General features: G+C 58.3%; 2 long non-coding RNA genes across 2 annotated transcripts; both read left to right on the top strand.

The window, feature by feature from the left end:
* On the top strand, window positions 1–25,818 carry LOC104677991. The gene is made up of 4 exons (XR_750115.2): window positions 1–89; window positions 702–787; window positions 19,078–19,183; window positions 25,603–25,818. It is a non-coding gene; the product is annotated as an uncharacterized LOC104677991 (long non-coding RNA).
* LOC115892926 lies at window positions 6,484–11,871 on the top strand. Its single transcript, XR_004052852.1, has 2 exons — window positions 6,484–6,981; window positions 11,283–11,871. It is a non-coding gene; the product is annotated as an uncharacterized LOC115892926 (long non-coding RNA).
* Window positions 25,819–25,848: the final 30 nt, after the last annotated feature.

The raw sequence follows: 25,848 nt of genomic DNA, 5'->3' as shown, positions 1-25,848 counted from the left end.
CATCGCCCCAAGCCTGGGCGCCAGTAACAGCCTCTGTCCCTCCAGCCCGTATGATGGCTCCGTGCCACCTGGGGACTCCCTCCAGCCAGGTCAGACATGCTGGGCAGCCAGGGTCCCTGGGAGCCCCTTGATAGGGACTGATGGCAGGTGGGGGATAAGTAGCCAAGTGTCTCCTGCCAGTGGGGGCAACTCTGCAGGTGGCTCTGCAGCCTCCCCCATCCCCCATGGGTGCCTGCCCCCCAAGACCCCCACGGGGCACCTGCCCCTTTGTCCTGACTCCTGCTCCTTCCCTCTCCCCTCCTGGAGTGGCCAGGGGTCACCTGCCATGTAACCCTGAATCCTGCCCCAGCCTCTGCCCCTGGGGAACCCGCCCAGCAAGCCATCACCCTCACTAAGGTCCAGGCCGTCTTCCATGGTCCCCTCACCACCTCATTCTTTCTGGCCCCAGAGGCCATCACCATCCAGGGCACAAGGGGGCCTGCCCTTTGGCCAGGCGGCTGCCTGTCCTCTGACCCTGGGCTGTGGACAGGGGGAGGGGAGAGCTGGAAACCGGGGTCAGGAGGATGCCAGCAGGTCCGTCACTCCCTGCCTGGATCCGGCCAAGTGCGGGGGACCTTGGCCAGTGTCCTAGAGAGCTGGCGTACCTCCTGGGCCTGACGCGGGCTTCCCGGATTGCATAAAGGCTCCTTCTCCTTACATAGCCAGGGCAAAGGTGCATGACAACCCTGAGCAAGTCAAAACAACCGTCAGCGGCGGGAAACCTCGGTGAACAAACACCGGGAGAGTGGTGAGTAGCTGCCAGGAAAGCCCCGGCCTCCGGCAGGAAAGGGACTCTGGGTGGGGCGGCCCCAGAGAGAAAGTGGTTAGATGTATGGACAGACAGATGGCAGGGCCGGCCAGGCAGTGCTGCCTGCAGGCTGTGCAGTTGGCCTGGGGGTCTGGAGCCTCCAGGACCCACAGATGCGCCCCCACCCTCATCCCTGGCTTCTTTCAGCCCCGCAGCGGGGCAGCAGCACTGCTGTCCTGGCCACACCAGGCGCTGGCGTGTCCTGGTAAAGGCCTCGTGCATTCTGTCCTGCTGGTGGGGGAGGCTGGCCTCGTGCGCTTGTCCTTAGAGGGCAGCATGAAGGTGCCGCACCCCACCCGGGAGACGAGGGGAGTGGACCGCACATGAGATCCAGGCCGCATGAGGCAGGGGCTGCCATGACAGAATACTGCATGCTGGGGGCCTCATGCAACGGAAATGGACTCTCTCAGAGTCCTGGGGCCAGACTTCAAAATCAAGGTGTCAGCAGGGCCACCTCCTGCTGAAGGCTTCAGGAGAAAACCCTTCCTACCGCTCCCAGCTTCCAGTGGCCCAGGCAGTCCTTGGCTTGTGTCTGCATCGCTCCAGTTCTCTGCCTCCATCTCACGTGGCTGTGTCTCTGCACCTTTCCCCCTTCTCTTCTAAGAATATGTCCTTGGATCTCAAGTCCACCCTTGTCCAGGAGGCTCTCATCTCAGAATCCTTAACTTAATCCCATCTATCTGCAAAGACCCCTTTTCCAAATCAGGTCCCATTCTCAGGTTCCTCGGGTTAGGACCTGAACAAAGCTTTTGGGGGCGTCGTTCATCATCCAACCGCACTTGGCATGGGACAGCCGCCCCCTGGATCTGCCCGTGAGCACAGGGGGCCCCTGGGGCTGTCCAGAGTGAGAACAAATTCTGTTTGGGACAGAGCTGGCAGAGGCCCCAGACGCTGGCCTCCCGAACGGGAACGGGGCTGTGATGTTGGACCCTGTTCTCAACACCAGGCCCACGCCACCAATTTGTGCTTCTGTCTGGGCCAGGCTCTCCCTTCCCCCTGCCCCAGTCTCAGGAGGGTGTCTGCAGGTTTCTCTCCCTGGGGGACAGAGCCACGTGTGGGTTCCACTTCATTCTCCAACTGCCCTGGTGCTGAACAGAAGCTGAGTCTGCCCCCCTCCCATATGTGGGGTTGGAGAGCCTGGGATACCCTGGCCTCAGAGGCAGTGATGATGGGGGAGGGAGATAGATGGGAGAGGGGCCTGGGATGCCATTGGAATCCCTCAGGGCTTCATCTGAGCTGTCTCTGCCCCCTTCTAGCATTCCCAGGTGAGTTTCAGGAGGCCCATGGCCCCTCCGTACTGGCCTCCACTGCCCAGAGCCTTCCAGCACCATGTCTTCCCCTTGGAGCATCTGGAAGCCCCAGACAGCACCCACCTTCTGTTCAGTAGAGAAGGAGATAGAGGCCTGCAGCAGGGTATTTTGTTGGATCTGACGCTCAGCAGAGGGGGAGAGCGAGGCCTGCAGCAGGGTGTTTTGTCGGATCTGACGCTCAGCAGAGGGGGAGACCGAGGCCTGCAGCAGGGTGTTTTGTCGGATGCTGCTCCCTGACCGGGGAGTGAGGGGGAACCCACCTAGAGGTGCCGGATGGGGTGCCTGGGCAGCGTGGCCTGCAGGCCCCTCAGCTCCTCACAGCCCCTGCCCCCAGCCTTCCCAGGCCCAGAGATCTCCTTGTTCCCCTAGTCCAGGGACAGAGGCTCAGATGTCATGCTTGACCCCACAGGTACAGGGTTAGGGGTGAAGGTGGCTCTCTCTTCATGTCTTCACCATGGCTTCTCTGCCTTCCTCCTGCTCCTGGTGGCTTATGTCCTGCCGCTCTTGATAGCCGACTGTGGTCTGTCCTGGGATGGTTATGATGCATATGTGCTGTTGTGAACCGTAACACTGAGGTCTGGTCTTACGTTGGTTTTGATTGTCCCTTCTGCTCCCTTTTCTTATTTTAATATTTTACCGTTTTCCATTTTAATGTATTTATTGTCTTTTTGGCTAAATATCTTTTCAGTTTTATTTTACTGTATATCTTTTCTGAGTGATTGCTTAGAGTTTCTGTAGATCCTGCTTTGTGACTTCAAGGGAAGTGTGGAAGTGGTGGAAGCACTTAGACCCTGCCTGTGAGTTGTCATGTATCGTGTCTACAAACATTAAAAATCTCACCAGATGATGGGGTGTGTGTGTGTGTGGTGTGTGTTTTTAGATAGAGTCTTGCTCTGTCACCCAAGCTGGAGTGCAATGGCATACTCTCGGCTCACTGCAACCTGCACCTCCTGGGTTCAAGCGATTCTCCTGCCTCAGCCTCCTGAGTTTCTTTTACTTTCCTTGAGGAGAAAAAACGGAAGTTCTGAGCAAATGCATGACAAGGGAGCTCTTGCTTTCCTCTCTTGGAGTCTAGGTGGCTGGTGTTAGTGGCGCGTGGAACTGATCACATACATACACTGGGTCTTGAGGCCATCTCCTCCTCTGTAAGTGGAAAGGTTGGTGAGAATGGAGGTGTGGTGTGATCTGACAGTGGCTGGTGGCCTCGTTCGTCCCTTTGCTGCTGGCCTGCCACGTCTCCAGCTCTTTTAGCGGAATGGCCTACCTTTGAAAGAGGAAGTGCAGCTGATGAGTCTCGTTCCCTGGGGCCACATTCCCACGTGGCGAAGGTGGGCAGCACTAGTTGTGCCTGTGCGTTCACCACTGTCCCCACCCTGCGTCATCCCTCGTGGCATACGCCCCTGCCTGGCCTCCCTGGGCACTGGAGGTGGCACTTCTTGTCTAGGTGTCTCCGGCCTGGTGAAGCTCCGTGGCTCCGGCCTGAGCGACAACCTGCAAGCACAGACTGGGCGCTGAGCCCGCCTGAGCTGTCAGGGCCGGAGAGCCAGCCGAGTGGCACACTCCCGAGAGCACAGCTGGCCGTGTGGTCAGGGCCTTGGTGGACACGCCGTCCGCCTGGCATGGGCATGGGGACACGAGGGGCAATGCCAGAGCATTCCCAGAGCAAATGCGTGGTCATCCCCCAACACCTCCTCCTTCGGAGTCCAGCTGCTGCCAAATGTCCCTTAAAACCCCAGGCGGGACTCCAGCAAGAGCCCCAGGAAGCTTGATGACGAGACTCCCGGCCTTGCCTCCCGGCACTTTCCCCCACTGTGGCAGGCCTGGGCTGGCCCTGACATTTGTACAGGCCCCTCAGTGACTCTAACCCTGGCCAGGTTTGGGGACCACAGGGGACTCTGGGGCCCTCTTTGCTTGGTGACTTGGAGTTCTGGCCTCGTACCCCCAAGACAGCAAAGGCCCTGGCCCTTCTGGTGTCGTTGCTCTCCTGGATCCCAAGCTTGCCTGTCCCCATGGGCCAGGGCAGGGCTATGTGCCACATAAGTCGCCGTTCCACGGAAGGGAAGACTAAGAAGTCATCTGCACCTGGGTCAAGTGGGTCTGTGCAAGTGGACGTCCTTCCTCTTGCTGTCTGCGTGGGTCACGTTGACCAGAGTTTATTAAGCCCAGGCCAGAGAAGGCTCACTCCCTAGGCTGGGAATGAGTTTGGTGTGGCTTCACACACACCGCACTCACACACAAACCACTCACACCTCACACACACACCGCACTCACACACAAACCACTCACACCTCACACACACACTGCACTCACACACACCGCACTCACACACACACCGCACTCACACCACACTCACACACCACACACACACACACCGCACTCACACACGCACCGCACTCACACACCTCACACCACACACACCACACTCACACACCACACACACCACACACACCGCACTCACACACACACCACACACACACCGCACTCACACACACACCACACACACACCGCACTCACACACACACACCACATTCACACACACACCGCACTCACACACACCGCACTCACACACCACACACACACTGCACTCACACACCACACTCACACACACACCGCACTCACCACAGTCACACCACACTCATACACACACCGCACTCACACACACCGCACTCACACACCGCACTCACACCGCACTCACACACACACCGCACTCACACACACCGCACTCACACACCGCACTCACACACACACCGCACTCACACACCGCACTCACACACCGCACTCACCACAGTCACACACACCGCACTCATACACACACCACACTCACACACACCGCACTCACACACCGCACTCACACACCGCACTTACACCGCACTCACACACACACCGCACTCACACACCTCACACACACCGCACACACCACACACATCACACTCACACACCGCACTCACACACCGCACTCACACACCACACTCACACACTGCACTCACACCGCACTCATACACACACCGCACTCACACACCACACTCACACACACTGCACTCACACACACACCGCACTCACACACCACACACACACCGTACTCACACACACCACACTCACACACCACACACACACACACCGCACTCACCGCACTCACCGCACTCACACACACACCGCACTCACACACCACACTCACACTACCGCACTCACACACCGCACTCACACCGCACTCACACACCGCACTCACACACACACCACACTCACACACCACACACACACCACACTCACACACCTCACACCGCACTCACACACACTGCACTCACACACCTCACACACACCGCACTCACACACACCGCACTCACACACTGCATTCACACACACCGCACTCACACACCGCACTTACACACCGCACTCACACGCACTCACACACACACCGCACTCACACCGCACTCACACACCGCACTCACACACACACCACACTCACACACCACACTCACACCACACTCACACACCTCACACACACCGCACTCACACACACCGCACTCACACACTTCACACACACCGCACTCACACACACCACACTCACACACCGCACTCACACACACCGCACTCACACACACCGCACTCACACGCACTCACACACACACCGCACTCACACCGCACTCACACACCGCACTCACACACACACACTCACACACCACACTCACACACCTCACACACACCGCACTCACACACACCGCACTCACACACCGCACTCACACACACCGCACTCACACACCGCACTCACACACACCGCACTCACACCCACTCACACACACACCGCACTCACACAAACACCCTCTACACGTGATGATAAGTGAGTGGCTGGAGCAAGCCGCAAGGAGCTTTTGAGTGCACACGAGCTGCTTCCGCTACCTCCAGGCCTCTGATGGCTGCGGCTGCAGACAGAGCCTGCCTCGCGGCGTGTAAGAGCAAGCAAGGATGACACAGGCACAGAGAGACGAGGCTGGGCTTCAGGAAGCAGGTCTGTGTGGGACGGAAGTGCTTAGAAAGTCATTTCTGGAAGGCCGACACCAGTCAGCACTCCCTGAGCGAAGGGACTTGGGGACCACGTGTGAATGCACTTCTTGTATCTCCTAGGAAATGCGCCCCGAGGATTTGCGACGTGGAAATGGAACGGGGCTCTGGAGTGCTGGGCGCCCTGTACCTCTAGCAGTACAGGTGGAAGTTTAGCTCAGCTCAGGGTTTGTGGTCCACAGGGGGGCCAGGGGGCTGGGTGGGTTGGGGAGAGGAGGCGGGAAGTGCTGAGGAGGAGGATCGCTTGAACCCAGAAGGTCAAGGCTTCAGTGAGCTGAGATTGCACCACTGCACTCCAGCCTGGGGTGACAGAGCAAGACCCTGTCTCAAAAAATAGAAATAACATAAAATTGAGGTGGGACAGGGCCTTCCGTGGTTTGAGCCTCCTGCCAGTGCCAGGGCTAAGGGAGGAAGCTCTTCAGCCTGGGTGTGAGCAGAGGGGAAGCAGGACCACTGAGGCTGCATCCCTGACAGCAGCCAGACATCAAAGATGGAGTTGGACAGGGACGGGATGGGAAGGGTCAGGGATGGAAGTGGCAGGAGGTGCTGGGCAGCTGGCCGCATGCTTCCTGGCTGACTGCAAACTGTCCTGGCCATGGCCTGAGACCCGCAGGGTCCCCAGGATCTAACAGGGAGAGGGGGCTTCACCGCCCCAGGTGCAGTGTCTCTGGCCCCACAGTGCTTTGTGGCTGCTGCTTTCTGGACCCTCAGATCCACCAGGAGGCTCGCTGGCCCCGCTGCAGGGGGCTCCATGGACAGAGCTGGAAGGTAAGAGAGAAAGGCAAACAGGACGCTGGGCTCGGAGACTCCATGCAGGATGACCGGCCCCTCCAACCTGCCTGAACCCTCCATGGCTCCCCACCGCTTTTGGGGTCCGATCCAACTCATCATGCTGGGGATAGCTGCTGCGGTGTCTGTCTGCCCCTCCTCTTCCCCACACCAGCCATGTGTCTTTAGAGGGTGACGCAGTCCTTCCCTGGGTGATTATCTTCAGAATATTTCGTGACTGTGGTAACAACTATGCAATAGATGGATCCCAGCCAGTGGGACTCAGGTCCACGTGGAGGGGGTGCTGCCATCCGGGGCGGGGAAGGGAAGGCAGAGTGTAGACGGTTAGCCCATTTAGAAGGCTGGCGTGGGCAGGATGACTGCGGGGCCTGGGGCGCTGGGAAAATAGGTGGGACAGGCAATTCCCCGTGGGGAGGGGCGTGTGGGGAGAGGCAGGGTGAGACGTGGAGAGCGGCAGTCAGAGGGGGAAAGGGAGTGGGCATTGCCCAGGTCGGGCCCTGTCCCTGCGCATCACACACATGCCCTGTGTGCACAACAGAACGGGTTCACGCCCAGGTCAGGGCAGAGGAGGGTCCTGCCCAGACCCAGGCACAGGTCCTCAGGCTGACCATGGGCTCCAGGCAGCGCCACCCCTGGGACCCCCCGCCTTCCCCTCCTCTTTGGCTGATGGTACAGGGCGTCCACCACCCTCTCAAGCCACAGGTGCCAGCATCACAGGCCGCCTGCCGGGCCCAAAGTTTCTGCCTGGGCGCTTGGCCACACTCTCCTTGGCCCCTCCTGGCGGCCCTGCTCACAGAGATGTGTCTGGGTGGGAGGCACAGACCCTCTAGGGGACAGGCTGCCTAGAACATCCCATGCCTGGCCCCCAGGCATCCCCATCCCTGCCTGGTGACAGACCCAGGAGCCTGTCACCAGCCTGAAGCCCACCAGCGCCGGATGAGGCCCTGCTGGGTGGGCGGCCCTGCCGGGGTGAGGAGGGCCCTTCTGAGGACCCCTGAAAAGTTCTCCCGACTTCAGTGACTCTGGAGGCTCCTCTGCCTGCTGCAGGCACTGCTCTGTGTTGGGGTCCTGTCCCCTCCTGGTCCTACTGAGCACACATGGGTACACATACCACACACACCACACACACACCACCTACCACACACACCCCACATACCACACACCACACAAACCACACCCTCCACCACACACACACACCACCCACCACACACAAACCACACTACACACCCCCACACCCCACATACCACACACCACACACAAACCACACCACACACTACATACATACACCACCCACCACACGCTCCACACACCACACACACCACACAGGCACAACATATACCACCCACCACACACACATCACCCACCACACATACACACACACACCATCTACCACACACACATCACCAACCATCCACACACCATACCCCACACACCACAAACACCACCCACACACACACACCCAACACAGCCCCCACACACCACACACACATATCATCCACCACATACACATCCCACACCCCACACACCCATATCACATGCCACACACACCCCACATCCCACACATCACACACCCTACACACCATACACATCACCCACCACACATACCACACACATCCACACACCACACACACATCACATACCACACACACATACACACCCCACACACCACACATACATACCACACACACCCCACACACCACCTACCAAACATACACACCACACAAGCACACACATACTGCACATCAGACACATACCACACACCACACACACATCACCCACCACACACACACCCAACACACCCCCTGCACACTGCATACATACACACCACCCATCACACATACCACACACACACCACCCACACCAAGCACACACACCTCACACACCACCCACCACACACACATACCACACAGGCACACACATACTGCACTTCACACAGGCACACACACAACACATACCACATACATCCCCACACCCTACACACTGCACACCACCCACACACACCCCCCCACACACACCCCACACACCACACACCACGTACCCCACACTCCACACAGGCGCATACACCACACATCACACAGGCACACACACCACGCAGGGACACCACACACACCCTACAGACCACACATACACCACACACACCCTGCACACCACACATACACCACACACACCACACAGGTGCACACACACACCACACGGGTACATATACCACACACCACACACACACCACCTAGGCACACACACGCCACACCACACCCAGGCACACACCACACATACAGTACACACCACACAGGTACACACACCATACACACACTACACCAGCACACACACCACACACACTCCACACACCGCACAGGCTCACGCACACACACACTCCAGCACCTTCCCGCGTCCCCTCTGCCATGCCTTCTGGGGTCTGTCCCACCCTTGCAGTCTCCACAAGTCCTGAGGGAGGCGGGAAGGCAGGCGGTGGCTCGGGCTCTAGGGGGACCGAGTGTGAGGGACAGGTAGGTGACAACCAGCTCCAGGGCTGTGCAGGCAGCGAGTTCAAGAACTGGGCTAGGAGCCAGTGAGGGAGTGGCAGGGTGGGCGCCAGGCAATGTGGGGGACGCGGGGGAGCGCAGACACGCCTCCAGTAGAAGTTGGTGGCCGGGGTAGCTGTGAGGAGCTGGGGTGGGGGACGCGGGGGAGGCAGACACGCCTCCAGTAGAAGTTGGTGGCCGGGGTAGCTGTGAGCAGCTAGGGAGCCCCATCCTGTCCAGTGGAGGGAGAGGGAGATACAGCCAATGAGGGGTGCATGGCGGGTTCAGGGCACAAGGCCAGTGGCAGCAGAGGCTGTGCTGATGGCCCTGATCTCAGGGGGGCAGGGAGGGTGGGGGCCGGGCTGCGGGGGAAATGGGGTGAATTTGGGGAGCGCAGAGCCACACGGGAACAGGGTGGACAGCCTTGGAGGTGTGTGCCTTCATGGGGACTCATGGGAACAGCAGTGTGGGTGCATGGAGACGGCTCTGCAAGGAAACGTGTGAGGTGTGTGGTGTGTGTGCACTGTGTATAAGGTGTGTGAGGTGTGTGGTGTGTGTGTGAAATGTGTGAGGTATGCAGTATGTGTGTGAAGTAGGTAGTGTGGGATGTGTGTGTGTAGTGTATGGTTGTGTGAGGTATGTGGTGTGTGTGTGAGGTATGTATTGTGTATGTGTGATATATACTGTGTGATGTGTGTATGTGTTGTTTGTATGAGGGATGTGGAGTGTATGTGGCGTGTGTGTGTGAGGTAGGTGTGTGTTGTGTATATGTGAGCTATGTAGTGTGTGGTGTGGGGGCGGTGTATGTGGTGTATGTTATGTGTGAGATGAGATGTAGTGTGTGATTGTGTGTGGTGTGTATGGGAGGTATGTGGGTGTGTGTGTGGTGTGTGCTGTGTGTGAGGTATATAGTGCGTGATATCTGTGTGTGAGGTATATAGTGCGTGATATCTGTGTGTGAGGTATGTGAGGTATGTGGTGTGTAGTGTGCGATGGGTATGCAGTGTGTGAAGTATGTGGTGTGTGATGTGTGTGATATGTGGTGTGTGTGTGATATGTGGTGCCTTTGTGTGGTATATGGTGTGTAGTATGAGGTGTGTAGTATATATGTGTGGTGTGTGATGTGTGTGGTGTGTGTGTGATACATGGTGTATGTCTGGTATATGGTGTGTGTGAGGTGTGTAGTGTGTGTGATGTGTGTGGTGTATGATGTGTGTTGTGAGGCGTGTGGTGTGTGTGTGATGTGATGTGGGTGTGTAGTGTGTGGGTGATATGTGATGTGTGTGTGTGACATGGTGTGATGCGTGGTGTGTGGTGTGTGCTGTATGTGGTGTTTGGTGTGTATGTGGTGAGTGCGGGGCGTGTGTGGTGTGGTGTTGGTGTGGTGTGGTGTGTGTGTGGACTGTGGCCCCCATCCCCATCCCTGAGGAAGGACTCAGACCCCAGTCCCTGCGTATTTAGTCTCCAGTTTCTGGGTGCCAAGCTCAGGCTAAGGGGATTTCCCACGGGCTGGACATCTGGGCTTCGGCCCTGAAATAAGAGTTTTGAGAATGAAGAGTGCAGCGTTGGAACCCTCACCTGTCTTTTAATGAAGGGAGTTGGCTAAGAAGAAATGCCAGGTACTTCCGCGGGCCATCCTGAGGTCAGGATGTGGTCGGTGTGTGTCTGGCCCTGAACAGTCAGACCTGCTGGTGGCCAGAGCTCTGGAAAGCGCGGGACCCCTCTAGTGTCCTAGGCCTTCTGTTTTCCTTCCTGCTCCAGGGGGCGGGACTGGCACATTCAAGGAAGCTTTCAAGAGGGGTTAAAAAGAAGGGGTGTGCTCCAGTCTGTCAGCCTGACGTCCTTCACGGGACCACAGACCGGGAACTGAGGTTCCCTGCGAGGGGTGGACGCTGCCTTCTCTGAACGTCCCCACCTTGAAGGCAAGAGCGCCCAGAGGTGTTCACTTTTGGTGTTGGCCTTTGAGCTGGGGCCTGCAGCTGTTTCTCTGAATTCCTTCTACTTTGTTTCCTTGTGCTCTTGCCTGGGAAGAATTAAATGAGAATGCAAAGCCCAGAACCTGGCGGAGATGGGATGCCCCAGGCTGGAGTGGGCAGGGTTGCGCTGTCAACCCACTCTCAGCACAAACGCTGCCCGTTCTTCACCTCTCCGCGCTTGCTGCCAGAGCGTGTCAAAGACCCCGAAGAATGAAATGACTTCGGAAGAGGAGGCCACACACCCGTGAAACCAGCTGGATCTGCAGCGGAACATTCTTTACGTGTTTTGGGACATTTCAAAGAATGATGGCGTGCTGCCTTTGTGATGTGGGATCTGAAGATTCCATCAAAGAAAGTGTGTCCTTTGTGTGAAAGTTGTGATTCTTGGCATCTTCGTGGTTTTGGGTCCTGAAAAAATAACACAGGGGCCCTCCCTTGTGGCCTCTGCAACCATGGGAATGTGGGTTTTGGAAGCGGCATTTCAGGCACGTCCAAGTAGGAAATCAGAAGAGGCCTCAGGACTCTGATGTGGGTGGAAGTAACAGCAGGGAGGTCAAGGATGCCTCATTGGGGATCCTCCAGCACCCCACTGTGGTTTCTCCTGGGGGTCGCTTGGACATACTGTTGGAGGGCTTTCGTCCCCAACTTTCTATTGGCAGGTCATTTTTCAGAGACAACCCGAAATGCAGCCCTGTGGTTCTGCCTGTTGAGAACTCAGCCCTGAGACTCCAGGGGCAACAAAGAGTCTGAGAAGACCGTAATTTGCAGAAGAATCTCAGGGCAATGGCGGCAGGGCAGGGGTCAGAGCTAGCTGGGACCAGGGTGGGCTGGGCACACCGTCGTGGTGGCTGGTGGTCACAGCTCATGGAAGTCCACCAGGGTGCGTCGCTTTGGGCCTACAATGGCAGGGTTCTAGTAGCGTGGTCTCCAAGCTTGTGTGAAACCCATCCTTTAACAATCAAAAGAGTTTGCGTGCACACTCCCGATACATGTACACACATTGAATTCTTTTTTTTTTTTGAGACGGAGTTTCACTGTGTCACGCGGGCTGGAGTGCAGTGATGCCATCTCAGCTCACTGCCACCTCTGCCTCCCGGGGTCAAGTGGTTCTCCTGCCTCAGCCTCCTGAGTAGCTGGAGTTACAGGCACACACCACCACGCCCAGCTAATTGGTATATTTTTAGTAGAGACGGGGGTTTCACCATGTTGACCAGGCTGGTTTCAAACTCCTGACCTCAGGTGATCCACCCGCCTCAGCCTCCCAAAGTGCTGGGATCACAGGCGTGAGCCACCATGCCCAGCCTGACACATTGATTTTTTAACACTTGTCAAATGGACTAGCTAATGGTGAAATATTACATAGATGGTAGAATATAGGCATCTTAAATACTTTTAAAGATGAGATTTTGAAAGAAGGACAAGTATTAATATTTTCCTCCTGCACCTCCCTGGGGCCTGTGATCCTCCCTTTTGTTTTTGACCCCGGGGCTAGAGTTAGAAGACATGAAAGAGTTTAGCCTCACTGTAAGGACAGGCTTGTTTTTTGTAATTATTGTTAATTTTGGGTCATGGACCTTTAACTTTTTATCATGCATTTTTTCCAATCAAGAACTTGAGAGGGAGCCGTACCGTGGCAGGCCCGTCTGACCTGTAAACCTTCTTCCCTCCTCCGACCCGCTGTCCCTCACCCCTCCTCTTCCTGGATTCTTTTAAAGCAACCCCTGACCTTATTTCATCCGAAAAATACTTCAGTGGGTAGCTGTACAGAATAGGGACTCTTCCAAAAACATAACTGTACTACCCTTATCACACCTAAAAAATGAACCACGAATTCTTTGTGATAATCGCTAGCTAGCAGTGCTGAAATTTCCCTGGTTGTCTCCTGTCTTTTCAGAGTTGGTTTGTTTGAGCACAAAGTCCAAGGCTCGCTGTGACTCTGAAGTCCCTCTGGAATGCCGAGAGCTTCCATGCCCCTCCCCCATCATTCTCATGTATCTGTTGAAGAAACCTGGTCCTTTGTCCTGTAGAACTTCCGACACTCTGGATTCTGCTGGCCGTCTCTGTAGTGTCGTCTACCATGTTCCTCTGTCCCCCAAATCCTGTGGCTCTGACGATGATGGTGAGGTGGTGGAGATGCCCTCACAGTTGGGCCACCCTCCCATCAGGAAACACATCATGTCAGTTGCTCCCTCTGGAGTCCTTGCGAGTCAGGCTTCTTGAGTCAGGACCACCACTGTCAAGGTTGCCACCACCTCCTCCTGACACACACCGCCAGGCTCCACGCTCATGGCCTGGCCTGGCATCTCACCAGGCTTTTCTTTGCTCTGTCGCCCAGGCTGGAGTGCAGTGGCCGGATCTCAGCTCACTGCAAGCTCTGCCTCCAGGGTTTACACCATTCTCCTGCCTCAGCCTCCCAAGTAGCTGGGACTACAGGTGCCCGCCACCTTGCCCGGCTAGTTTTTTGTATTTTTTAGTAGAGATGGGGTTTCACCGTGTTAGCCAGGATGGTCTCGATCTCCTGACCTCGTGATCCGCCCGTCTTGGCCTCCCAAAGTGCTGGGATTACAGGCTTGAGCCACCGTGCTCAGCCTCACCAGGCTTGTCAATGGACTAGAGTGTGGGGCTGCTCTGCCTGTGGAAAGGGGTGTCCTGCTGCCGGGCACAGGCCCAGAGAGGAAGTGCCAGAAGCTGGGCATGGGAGGCTGGTCCTTGAAGGAGTATGTGGGGGCCACTGGGTTGAATACAACCCGCTGCAGCCCTGTGACCTAGAGTGAGTCCCTGTGTGACCGGGTGGGAGGACATCAAGACACAGACTGAGGACAGGGACTTCCCTGGGCTCTCGGCTGGCCCAGTCATCACCAACAGGACCTCGCAGGCCCTTCCCCTCCACGGGCCCCAAGCCCCACCTGTAAGAAGGGGCAGCCCAGCTTGTTTCAGTGAATCCAAGAGAAACACTAGTTTTTGTCCTAGAGGAGAGGCCTGGCATGTCCCTTCGCACTAGTGATCTGGGAGGGAGTGAAGGAGTGGAGCTGATGCCGGAGACCCCACGAAACTACCTTCTTTACCCCGGTACCTAGAAAGGGCCTGGCTCCCACCACCCTTGGTGAACCGAGAACAGCCACTCAAGAGCATTTTGCAAGGCTTCATTATTTTCTGGAATCCCGACTGAGAAAAAGCTGGCTGAAGGAATGATCTGGAGAAAAGAGTTGTAGGAAGTGAGAGAGTGTGTGCGTCTGCCTAGAAAATGAATTTACTCTGAAAAATGGGCCGTGGGCCAGAAATAGCAGCTCTCCTGCCCTGGCCACTCCTGTCAGGAGGACAATCTGGTATGTCCTTTCACTCTTAGGGCACCTTTGGCTGCTAGGACTGGTGGGGACCCCTCTACAGGAGGTCGTCATCCCTCTGGGCTCACCACTGGGCACAGAGCTCCCATGGGCAGGTGGAGTGGACACGGTGGCTCTGCTTTAGGACTTGGGGTCCTGATCAGCTGGCAATGCCCCGTAGTGAAGTCCACCCCTCAGTGAAAGCCAAAAGCACTGGTTGACAGGCAGGCCTGGCTACGGGAGCTGTAGTCATCACACGCCCAGTAAATCACGCTCCTGGCACCTCCAGGCAGAGTGGCGATTTGTCAAAGCAAATGCAAGCAAATACCCACCCACTGCCGGCCTGGCAGGCTGCCCTGGGTCCAATCAAGAGTCAGAGAGCTGGGGAGAGCCTGGACACACTGATGGCTCTGAGAGCCCCGGGCACAGACTGCCCAGGGCAGGTCGCCCCTGCCTTGGGCGGGGACTCAGGCAGCTGGGAACCCACAAAACCAGATTTGTTCAGAAAATGGCCAAGCCCTTGGCCTCATTATTCTCCTTTCTTTTAAGTTAAAAGACTATTTTTAGAGCAGTTTTCATTTTACCGATATATTGATCAGAGAGTACAGAGCTTCCTATATTGTCTCCCGCTCCCCATAGCGGGCAGAGCCACCAGCCAGGCGCCATCCCTTACGAACTGTTTCAGCAAAATGTCCCTGGAGAGCAAAGTTCTTTCTGTACAGAAAACGTGCGGTCCCCGCAGAGGGAAGTGCTGGGGGTTCACACACTGAAGGGGGCACCCCTTCCTTCCCCGTCCAAGGCGGGTGCATGTGGGCTGGGAGCTGCATCCCTCCCAGAGATGGGGAGGGTGGCAGTTGCCCCCTGACCCCACCGTGGAGTAGCCCCCGGAGGCGTGGCCATGCAGGGCCCACAGGGGCTCTGTTCAGTCGGCCGCTGGGCAAGGCAGGACCGAAGGCCTAGTGGGGTCAGCAGGTCCTGGAGGGCAGGCGAGGTCTCAGGCCTGGCTGGTGCCCCACCCTGCTGCACACAGCCCTGCCTCCAGAGCACAGGGAACCCCCGGGAGCAGTGTGAGGCTGAGCTGGAGACGGAAGTGCCGCAGCCCCGCAGGGCGGAGAACACAACCATCACTAACCCAGTGTTTCCAGGCTTCAGCCATCTTTTTTTTTCCTTTTCTTTTCTTTTTCTTTTCTTTTTTTTTTTTTTTTTTTTTGAGACAGAGTCTCACTCTGTTGGTCGGGCTGGAGTTCAGTGGCGTGATCTCAGCTCACTGCACCCTCCGCCTCCCGGGTTCAAGTGATTCTCCTGCCTCAGCCTCCCAAGTAGCTGGGATTACAAGCACCCACCACTACGCCTGGCTAATTTTTATATTTTTAGTAGAGACAGGGTTTCGCCATGTTGGCCAGGCTGGTCTTGGACTCCTGACCTTGTGATCTGCCCACCTCGGCCTCCCAAAGTGCTGGGATTACAGGTGTGAGCCACTGCACCGGGCCTTCAGCCATCTTTAAAATGCTTTTTTCCCCCTCTTTTGATTCAGGGTCTTAATGAAAGTCCAGGCAGTCCAAGGACGATTAAATATTTAAACAGCAGCTTCCCTTTAAAGATCAGCCCAGAGTGTGGGGTGTGAGACGGCCAGGCCCAGAGTGTGGGATGGATGCCCTTGCTGGCGGGGGCACAGACTCATGGGGGAAGGGACAGGTTAGGACTGGGGGCGGGCAAGGGGGCCCAGGAGGGTTCCCACTCTGCAGGTGGCTGGCCTCTCTCTAAGAGCTGGCTCTACACTTGCCTCCACCCCAGGGAAGGAAATGACCGCCGAAAGGGGTGCAGCATGGGGGCAGGAGGCGCTGTGGGCCGTGGGCAGTGCTGGGAGATGAAACCAACAGTGGTGATTGCCCCAGAAAGAACTCGGCGCTGCTAAGGCAATGGCGGCCAAAGGAGGCCCCTGACCCGTGAGGAGCGGCCACTGCCTCCAGCCCGGGCCTCCCTCACCTGCGTTTCCCGGTGACTCCGCAGCCCCCTCTGGAGTCTCTCCCCCTGCCCCGCACCCGTAGGGAGACCCTGGGAAATTGGGCTGGTTATAATTGCAAAAAATAAACTGTCAGTAGCCACAAGATCTTATAAACGTAAAAGTAATCTGAAAACCTTATACTTTAGTTAGAGAAAGGGCGTTTGAATATTTCCTGTTTAAGACACAGACCCCCTGAGAAGATACATCAAGGAATTGGGCTGGGTGTGGTGGCTCACACCTATTATCCCAGCACTTTGGGAGGCTGAGGTGGGTGAACCCAGGAGTTTGAGACCAGCTTGGGCAACATTGCGAGACTCCGTCTCTACAAAAAATTTAAAAGAGCAAAAAACCCCAAAATTAGTCAGGTGTGATGGCGTACTTTAATTTCAGGATGGTGGCCTTCCCTAGAGACGAGCTTTCTTACTCTCCTCTGTCTCGGATGCTTTGGTTGAAGGAAATAAAACAAAGCCAATCTGAAGAAAGCAAACCAGAGCCGACTCTGCCCGCTCTCTGCAGGCCGCACAGCTGCGTCCCCCGGCATCACCTGCTCCTCGGAGGCCGGGCCAGGGCTGATGCACCCAGGCCCGGTGGCCGCCCTGTCCACTGAGGCTGAGCAGGGGCGTCAGGGAGGAAAAGGCCCCTCCACAGACCCCACAATGGCCACCCCAGCCACGGGCCTGGTCTTCCTGCCGACTCTCACCTCGCATGGTCAGCAACCAAGCTGTCCATCGTGTGGCCTCGATCCGTGTGGCGTCTTCCAGCCACAGTGGTGGAAAAGACCCAGCTCCGAGAACCCGGCGCTTGCCACGGCTGCCTTCCTGGGTGCCCACCCCACCTCCAGTGCCCGGGCAGCCTCTGCCTAGGAATCCCCGAGTGCCCCCGCTCCATCCCTTCTGGATTTCAGAGTGACGCTGACCGTGTTCAGGGCTCTGGGCTTCCCATGCTTCTATCTGCCCCACCATCTCCTGCCCGTTGACCCCAATCCCTGGTCTGCGGGCAGCACAGCCAGGGCGCCAACCCCAGATGGAGCCGCAGGGAGATGAGAGTCCATAGTGGTGGAGGTGGAGGGCCACGCTATGCTTGGAGGCTGTGTGTGGGGGGGGGACCCACCCTGGCTGGGCAGCATCTCGTGGAGCACCCCCTCGACGCCCCTCCTCCCAGAGTCAAGCTGGGCTCCCCCAGGCCCAGGAGACCAGGAGAAGCCTGAGAGGCCTGGGGACAGTGCAGCCAGTGCTGCCCACACCACAACCTTGGATCCCGGCTTCTGGAACTGAGAGGCGCCAAATGCCAGGTGTTGAAGCTGCACAGTGGTGGCCACTTGGTTCTGTCTGTCCCAGGAAAATGAGTCCAGCGCTCTCCCTGAACTCCTTCATCCCGAACTTCTTTCCAGAGCCCTCAGCCCTAATGGGTGGTCCCTTAGGGTCCCCAGCCTTCAGACTCTTAAATTCCTGGTGGAAACCCACAGGCAATAGGGCCAGGCCCAGGCACTCAGCCCTGTGCTGCTCCCACAGTGGGGCTCAGCTAACAGCCAGGGGCAGGTGCGGGGAGAATTCCAGGGGGCTGGGAGACCGGTGGGAAAATTGCCGCTGGTGGAGGGGCCGACAGGGAAACGCTGTCCATGCCTCTGTCTGGGGACTGTCAGCTCCAGGGCTTTGAGCCTCGCCAGCCTTTGTCCCCATGGCTTGGAAGGTGCTGCTTGTCCTCCAGGGAGCTCAGGCCTCGGCATCATGAGGACACCACAACCTGGAAGCACTCCATGCCATGCTGAGCTGCCCACGATCCAGACCCTAAGAGGGACCGTCAGCAGGCGGCATCCTGGCTCTTGGGGGTCCACACAGGCCTGTGGTAGCCGTGTGAGTGTCAGCTCCTGCATAGAGCCCTGCCTGACTTCCCAGTAAGAGGGTGCTGCCTCCTGGGGACTCTCAGCCAGACGGGGACCACTGGATGGGGTGGCCACGCTGGCCCCATTGCTCTGGCAGGGATGTGGCATGGTGCCAGCGCTGCCCAGCCACTTCCTCCAGGAGGCTGGGTGCCTCCCTCTGTGGAGGCCGTGGGCTCCCCCACTGCTGTGCTGCTGACCCAGCCCCTCGCTCACCCTCATTCTTCCACAGGGGAGGCCAGGACCAGAGGCCCCGGCTCCAGAGTGGTGGGCAGGAAAGAGGGAGAGGGCTGAGGGTCTGCAGGGTGGGCACGGGGAGTCGAGCCAGGTGTGCGTGCAGGTGCCGAACCTGCCGGCCCCGCCCCGTCCACAGGAGGAGGCCATGAGAACCATCAAGAAGTTCATGGACTCAGGAGGATGTCGTCAGCAGCGCTGAGGTCTTGGAATGTGGGCTCGGACCTTGTGTTTGGTGGCGTCCTGTAAGTATTCGGCTCGCTCAAGCTAACTGCCCGGCTGGGATCACCGCTCTAGGAGGATTCAGAGTTCAGACGAGTGGCCCAGGGGCCGGTCAGTGCTGTGCCCCTCGCCCCCTGTGGGCAGGGGAGGAGCCTGGGGACTTGGCCAGCTCTGGAGGAGCCCTGAGGCCAGACCCTGTGGCGGGCACCATGGCTTGGGGAGGTGCCTGGAGGGCTGGAGCCCGCCTGGGGGGCCTTGGTCAGTCAGGGCTGCAGAAGCAGAGAAATGCGGGGTGCACGTGCTTGTTGGTACTCACCCACTGCCCTGCATGTGGCAAATGAGGGAGAGAGGCAAGGCACCTTTCCAGGGGTGCATGGGAGGCTGCAGTCAAAGGTCCTGCACACACACATGCGTGCTCACATCTGTAGTGCAGACATTGACCCTCAAAGATCCCCAAGCTCGTGTGAGGCTGGTGCAGGTGTGGGGCAGACGCTGGGGCGGTGTGGGCTCCTCCTTCTCCTCCTCGATGCGCTTGACGGGGTGGGGGGTGGCCCCTCCCCTTGCCCTGGGAGCTCCGGCACCCTCCCCACTCTCCCTGTGGCCCCAGTAGACAGAGCCCTGGCCCCTGCCTCGGGCCAGGGTTGGCAGAGGCTGCCTCCTCCAACTGGAGGCAGATGGCAGGAAATTGGGGTTGCGGGCTGGCCATGTCCCCCAACCCCTACACAGCCCAGCTCTCCTCCTGCTCTGCCTGGATGTTCTCCAGGCTGGGGTGGAGGTGCTCCAGGACCCCCCACAGCCTGGGGCCACACACCCCTGGAGCCATCCCTATCTCTGTCTGCGCCCTGGCCTCTTTCCTGCCAGGACCCTGACTGAGTCAATAGGCTTGACTCTCATAAACTGACCAACAAGATGGAGACCACACTTGGAGTGGAGGATGAGGCTGTCTTAAGCCCTCACCCCCTGCACGGGTCAGCCCGTGGCCAGCGTCCTGGGCAGAGCCTCCTCTTCTTGCCCCACACTCTTCCCACCCTGAGAGGGGCTTGGTCTGGGTGGGTCTCCTGGGACCCCCGATGTGCAGGGCCGGGGGAGTGTTCGTAATCCTCCCAGGACACATGTGTCTGCATTTAAGGGTGTGCCTGACGTTAAAGGAAATTTATTCAATGACCTTCGCTAAAGACTGGAAGGGGACTGACTACTCAGGACCAGTGCGGTGGGTGCTGGGACCAGGGCAGTGGGATTTCGAGGTGGTGGAGAGAGACTGGGCTCCACTCTGAATACAGCCCCAGCGAATGGGAGGTGATGGCCCAGGAGCCGAGTGGGTCCGCGGATGGAACTAAGAAGAAACAGCAGGGGTGGGGGGATTCTGGCTCAACTGGCCTAACAAGATTCTGGCTGAGGGGAGGCGGGGTGATCAATCATCAGCTGGGTGCCGGAGAATGAGCAGGTTGTTCTGATGAGGATGATCAGATGTGGGGTGGGGCAGTTCTGGCTGAAGTCACTTAGCAGTGTTCTTGCTAAAACTGGATTTTGCAGGGAAGTGTGCAAGTGGTCTAGAAGGTTCAAGGGCCTCATAAAGTTTGGCCAAGCAAGGAGTCTTGTCACTGAGAGTTAGAATTGAGGGCAGGTGGCTAAATAGTGTCTTGTGGATTCTCTCCAGCTTTTGCAGCCCTTCTCTCCACATCCTGCTCTGGGCAGCCCCTTTCCTGCAGCCATGACCCAGATTCCTGAAGAGGGGATGGCTGTACGGGGGGCCTGGATGCTGGGTGCTGGCCACAGGGGCGGGAGACACCAGGAGAGGCCTGGCCAGAGAGCCGCTGGGACCCAGGTCAGGTCAGGACCCAGTGTGTAGTGGAGCTTGGGCTCATGAGGTCAGAGCTGGAACCACTGCACTCTGTCTCCCAGGGCCAGGGCTCCCGGAGGACATGCAGTGTCTGCTGTTCCCTGGGGTGCCCCAGTCCTCCGCGTGGCACTCTGTGTGTTGGCGGGCCCACTGCTAGCTGCTCATCCTGGCTTGGGAGCAGCACGGCCTGAGCAAGGGAGCCTGCCCAGGACCGGCGCCTGTGAGGCAGGGCTGGTCGCTGGGTCTGGGTCCCCGAGGACTGATTCCTGCTGAATGCTTCAACCGCCAAGGGTGGATCCCTCTCCTCCCAGCCCGAGGCTGTTTCAGGAAGAAAAGGTCAGGCCCCGGCAGGTTTCCCTGCCCAAGGGGAGAGTCCGAGGAGGGGCAGACTCGGCAGGGGGAGCAGGGGACCACTTTCAGTGAGTTTGTGTTCAGAACTCACTCCAGGGCCCTTTTCTTTTGGGGCCAGGCAGGCAGCACCGTGTGGGACATTGTTAGCAAGGAGAGGAGGGGCCCGGGAGAGCTCACAGGGCGTTTGGGGAGCTCCGTAGGCAGACAGGTCCTGAGGACTTTTGGAAAGGGTAGAACAAGGTCCCAGGCAGGTTTGTGGTAGTTGCAAGGGAGGGAGGAGGTGGCCTCCCTGAGCGTAGATGTCTGGATGCATGCCCTAGACCCAGGAGCAGAGGCGGAGAAGGGAAGGGCGGGGGCCCAGGAACCACACTTGGCAGGGTGGAGGGGGCAGGGGAAGCCACTTGCTGGGGAAACTTCACCGGAAGACCTGGGCTGAGGACACGCGAGTGTGGAAGAAATGGCGCCTCCCACGTGCCAGATGCTGCCCACTGCCTGCACAGGGTTCCCCAGGGGGAGCTTGGAGTTCACAGAGGAAATGCGAGACCCCCACGTGGACAGGGTGGAAAGGGCTTTCTTCAAAGCCAGGATCGTGTCCCCATATTAGCGTCCCAGCTACGTGTTGGGAGCGCTTGTTGCCAGGAGGCTCCCCAGTCCCGCAGCAGCCCCTCGGCGGCTGCCCTCCAAGGAAGGGTCCTCACAGACACTCTGAAGGCTCCACAGCACATGGGCCAGGGGCCGGACCTACCCCCGGGGCAGCAGGACTGAGCGTGAGCCCAGCCTGGGACACAGCCCCTCTGACTGCGGCCTTGCTGGGGGCCTTCTTGGAGTGGGCAGACCTAGAACCAGGCCTGGGGGTGGGGGCGTGCCTAGATGTGCGTTGGGGGGTCTGAGCCCTTAGTTAGGACTGGGGGCCCTCCTTTCCACTTCCTTCAGTCCCTGGGGTCTGGGGTCCTAGCCACGCGTGGGGCCTCCTCGCTGGGATTGGAGAGCTCCTGACAGCTGGGGCTGGGGGCTGGTCCCAGCATCGTTACTTTTCCCCCAGGAGGACTCGGACACAGGGTCGCCTTTCCTTCCCATCACACAGAGGGTGGCATCCCCGGATGGGAACTCTGATTATCACCAAACCAAAAGATGGGGAAACCGACAGAGAAGGGGCCGCAAGCAGCTATGGCAGGGCGGTGTGTGGAAGCAGATGGGATGGGCAGACAGAGGTGGGGGCCGGCATCGCTGCCTTCTTGCCCCTCCCAGAGGACCCCAGGCCCCCAGCTCGGGCGCCCCACCCAGGCTGGTAACACCTGCATCTGCTGTGTGGCACCGGGAGATGAATCACTTGCTTTTCAAATTAGAATCTTCCTTGATGTCAGAAATGTTTCTTCTTTACAAGGAAATGGAGGTGAAATTTTTATATGGGAAGGGTAGCTCCCTTGGTGAACTGCAGGGCAGCGGAGGGCGGGTTCTGGGAGCCGAGTGCAGCCCGAGGTGCAGCTTTCAGGCTGGGAGGAAGCAGCTGCTTCCGGCTCCTCAGGACACGAGATGGGGACAGTGTGTGCTTGGCGGGTGGGAGTGACGCTGCCCACCTGCGGGCGTCTCCTGGGGAACGGGGCATGTGGGCTGTCTGGCAATATGGAGCCCAGAGCTGATAGGAGGCTGTGCCGTCAGGCTGCATTTGACCATTTATGGAGCCAGGCCGCGAGGAGGCCCTGAATTAGAAAGGCATCCAGACCCAGGCTGCAGCCTCAGGCCGGCACCGTCCCCTGCATGGCCCCGGCGCCCCAGCTTGGTGTTATCAGCACACAGAGGTTGAGGCTGTGGCTCCGTCTGGGCTGTTAGCACAGAGAAAAAATACCCAAATACTTGGTAAAGGGCGGGCTTCCTGGCCCCATGGCTGCACGGGTGGGCTGGCTTCCTGTGTTTGCTAAGACTTCTTTGAGGCAGTCCCACGGTACAGTCCACTCTGGGTCCCGGCCCTGCACTGGGCACTGTGCTGAGCACCTCTGTGGCTTCCGTAATCTAATTTTCACTGCACTCGGAGGCAGGCGCCAGGCTTCACTTTAAAGATGGGGAAGCTGAGTCTCAGGGAAGTGGGGCCTGTGCCAGGGTCTTAGCAGGACTTCTGGGGTTGCTAGGACCCCCACAGGGCTGGGCAGGGGGTCTTCACGCCAGGCCCCCCTTTCCCATAGTCCCCCCAGCACCACCCAACATGTGGTCTCCGGTCATCTCGCACTGTCTCCACCCCTCCCTCCGCTTCTCTGCTGGGGTTGTCCCTGTCACCTTGCCCTAGACCCTCCTTTGTTCTTACAGTCCCAGACGGAGGGCCCTGTGTACCTTGGAGCACACTCTGTGGCCTCTGGCTCTCCCTCCTAAGTCCACCTCCCCGGCCAACTGGGCTGTGTGGTCACTGTCCTCAAGGCCTTGTGTGCCATGAGGGCTCAGAGCCCCGCGCCTCAGCACAGGAAGTGCCACCCAGGCAGCCAACATCTGCTCAGCGGGCAGACGGCCTTGCCCACTCGGCTTTGCTCCCGGGAGCCTCTTGGAGAGGAAGCCGCAGGGAGACGATAGCCCCGGGCAGCCCTAGCTTGCCAGCTCCTCATCCAAGGTCCTCCTTCTGGTGTGGGGTTACAGTCTGTTCAAAGCACATGCCCAGAATAACATTTTTGAAAGTCTTTAAAAATGGGGTACAGCTGACATACCATGAAAGACACAAATCCTGTCTCGTGCTCAGGTCTTCTTTGCATGTCTACACCTGTGTCACCACCATGCGTGTCAGTGAGTCCCCCCAGGAGCACGCCCAGCACCACAGGGAGCCCCTGGTCCCCCCCAGGGACTCCCCTGAGTCATAACCCCGTGGCGACCTCTCCTCTGATCTCCGACTTCCCAGCCTGAGGGGATCTGGGGGACTGTGTTCTGCTGCTGGGGTGCACAGGCCCTTTCTGTTCTTGGCTGTGCAGGAAGGGAGGGGGACACCACGGGGTGTCCCTTCCACCGAGGGCGCCGGTGAGTCCAGGCTGTCTTTCTGTGGTTTTCATGCTGGCTCCGGTGGGACCTGCGCGCAGCTCTGCGGCCCCTGGGGGCCGTGTGAAGCTTTGCTGCTATTTCCCATTGGGTGGGGGTGCCAGTCACCCCCCCCCCCGCAGCCGTGGGGACTCCCAAGACCTTTGTCATCAACCTTGCCATCTCAGCCCACCTGGCAGGGGCAGAATAACGTTTGCAGGAAAGTTACAGACTTCCCGTCTGCTCAACTCTGCAGAAGAGGAGTTTGGTGGGGAGTTTTTCTAGAGTTTTCCCTCGGTCCGGGGCACAGCGTCACTGAAATGCCAGAGCAATCAGGGGCCAGCCCTCAAATGGAGGCCTCGCCTCCCCACCGAAAGGCCAGGCCTGTTCAGGGAAGACATGAGGGATGTGCGGGCTAGGCGGGGTGGGGCTGAGCGGCCGGGTGCCCAGCAGGGCCTTTGGGAACAGAGGGTGGGTCCTTAGGGAAGGTGGCGGTCACTATCAGCCTGGCGAGCAGTGGAAAGGGGACTTCAGACACGCTCAGGAGATGCAGAACCCCGTCCGTGGGAGAGCTCCTGAGAATTAGGGGCCAGGCTCAGCTCCCAAGGCTGCCCTGACAGAGGCCACGGGCTGGGGGGCAGAGAAAGATGCTGAGCCTCTCACGGTTCTAGAGGCTGGAATCGGGGATCAGATCAGGGCATCCTCAGGCCCCTGCCCACTCTGGAGGCCCGAGGGGAGGGTCCTCCCTGCCTCTTCCAGCTCCTGGTGGCCCCAGGCATCCCTCTGCCTGCGGCTTTGTGGCTCCAGTCTCTGCCTCCACTGAAACATGGCTGTCCTCCCTGCGTCTGCGAGGCTGACTTCCCTCTTCTTACAAGGAGGCTGTCATTGGACGAGGGCCCACCATACTCCAGTGTGAGCTCACCCTCACTTGATTACATCAGCAAAGACCCTATTTCCAAATAAGGTCACATTCTGACGTTCTGAGTTGACATGAGTTTTTAGGGGGGCCTGTTCAGCCCAGGACAGTATGTGGTTTAAGAAAGGGACTTCCCCAGAATGATCTGCCTGCCATCTGCATCCAGCTGCAGACCCTGGTTCCTGCCGTCTGGTCAGGGTTGGCCCTGGTGAGCTGGAACCCTCTGTCCCTGCACCCCCAGCACTCCCACCCAAAAGGAACTTCGGGGACAGATGCCATGGCTTAGGGTACCTATGGGGTCTTCAGAGGCTGAGCTGGTGCCCAGCTTGTTTCCTCCCTCATAGATGCAGCCAGGCAGTGAGCGGCTGACGGGTGCCTCAGTGTCCCATGCAGCGCAGCCTCGAAGAGTGGGTGGAGGCCAGCCCCGCAGGAGAACCACCTGTGTCTGCCCACAATGGGACAAACCTCAGCACCGAGTGTGTCCACAGATGCCAGCGCCTCTCAGATGAAGTGAGTTGATGACTGTTAAATGTAACAATAAAAACGGTCTTGTATTTGGTATATCTTTCCTTTTTCGTTTTATTTTTCTA

Source organism: Rhinopithecus roxellana, chromosome 13 (assembly GCF_007565055.1).
Source record: "Rhinopithecus roxellana isolate Shanxi Qingling chromosome 13, ASM756505v1, whole genome shotgun sequence".
Classification (NCBI taxonomy): Eukaryota; Metazoa; Chordata; class Mammalia; order Primates; family Cercopithecidae; genus Rhinopithecus; species Rhinopithecus roxellana.
This window is presented reverse-complemented; position numbering and strand designations above follow the sequence as displayed.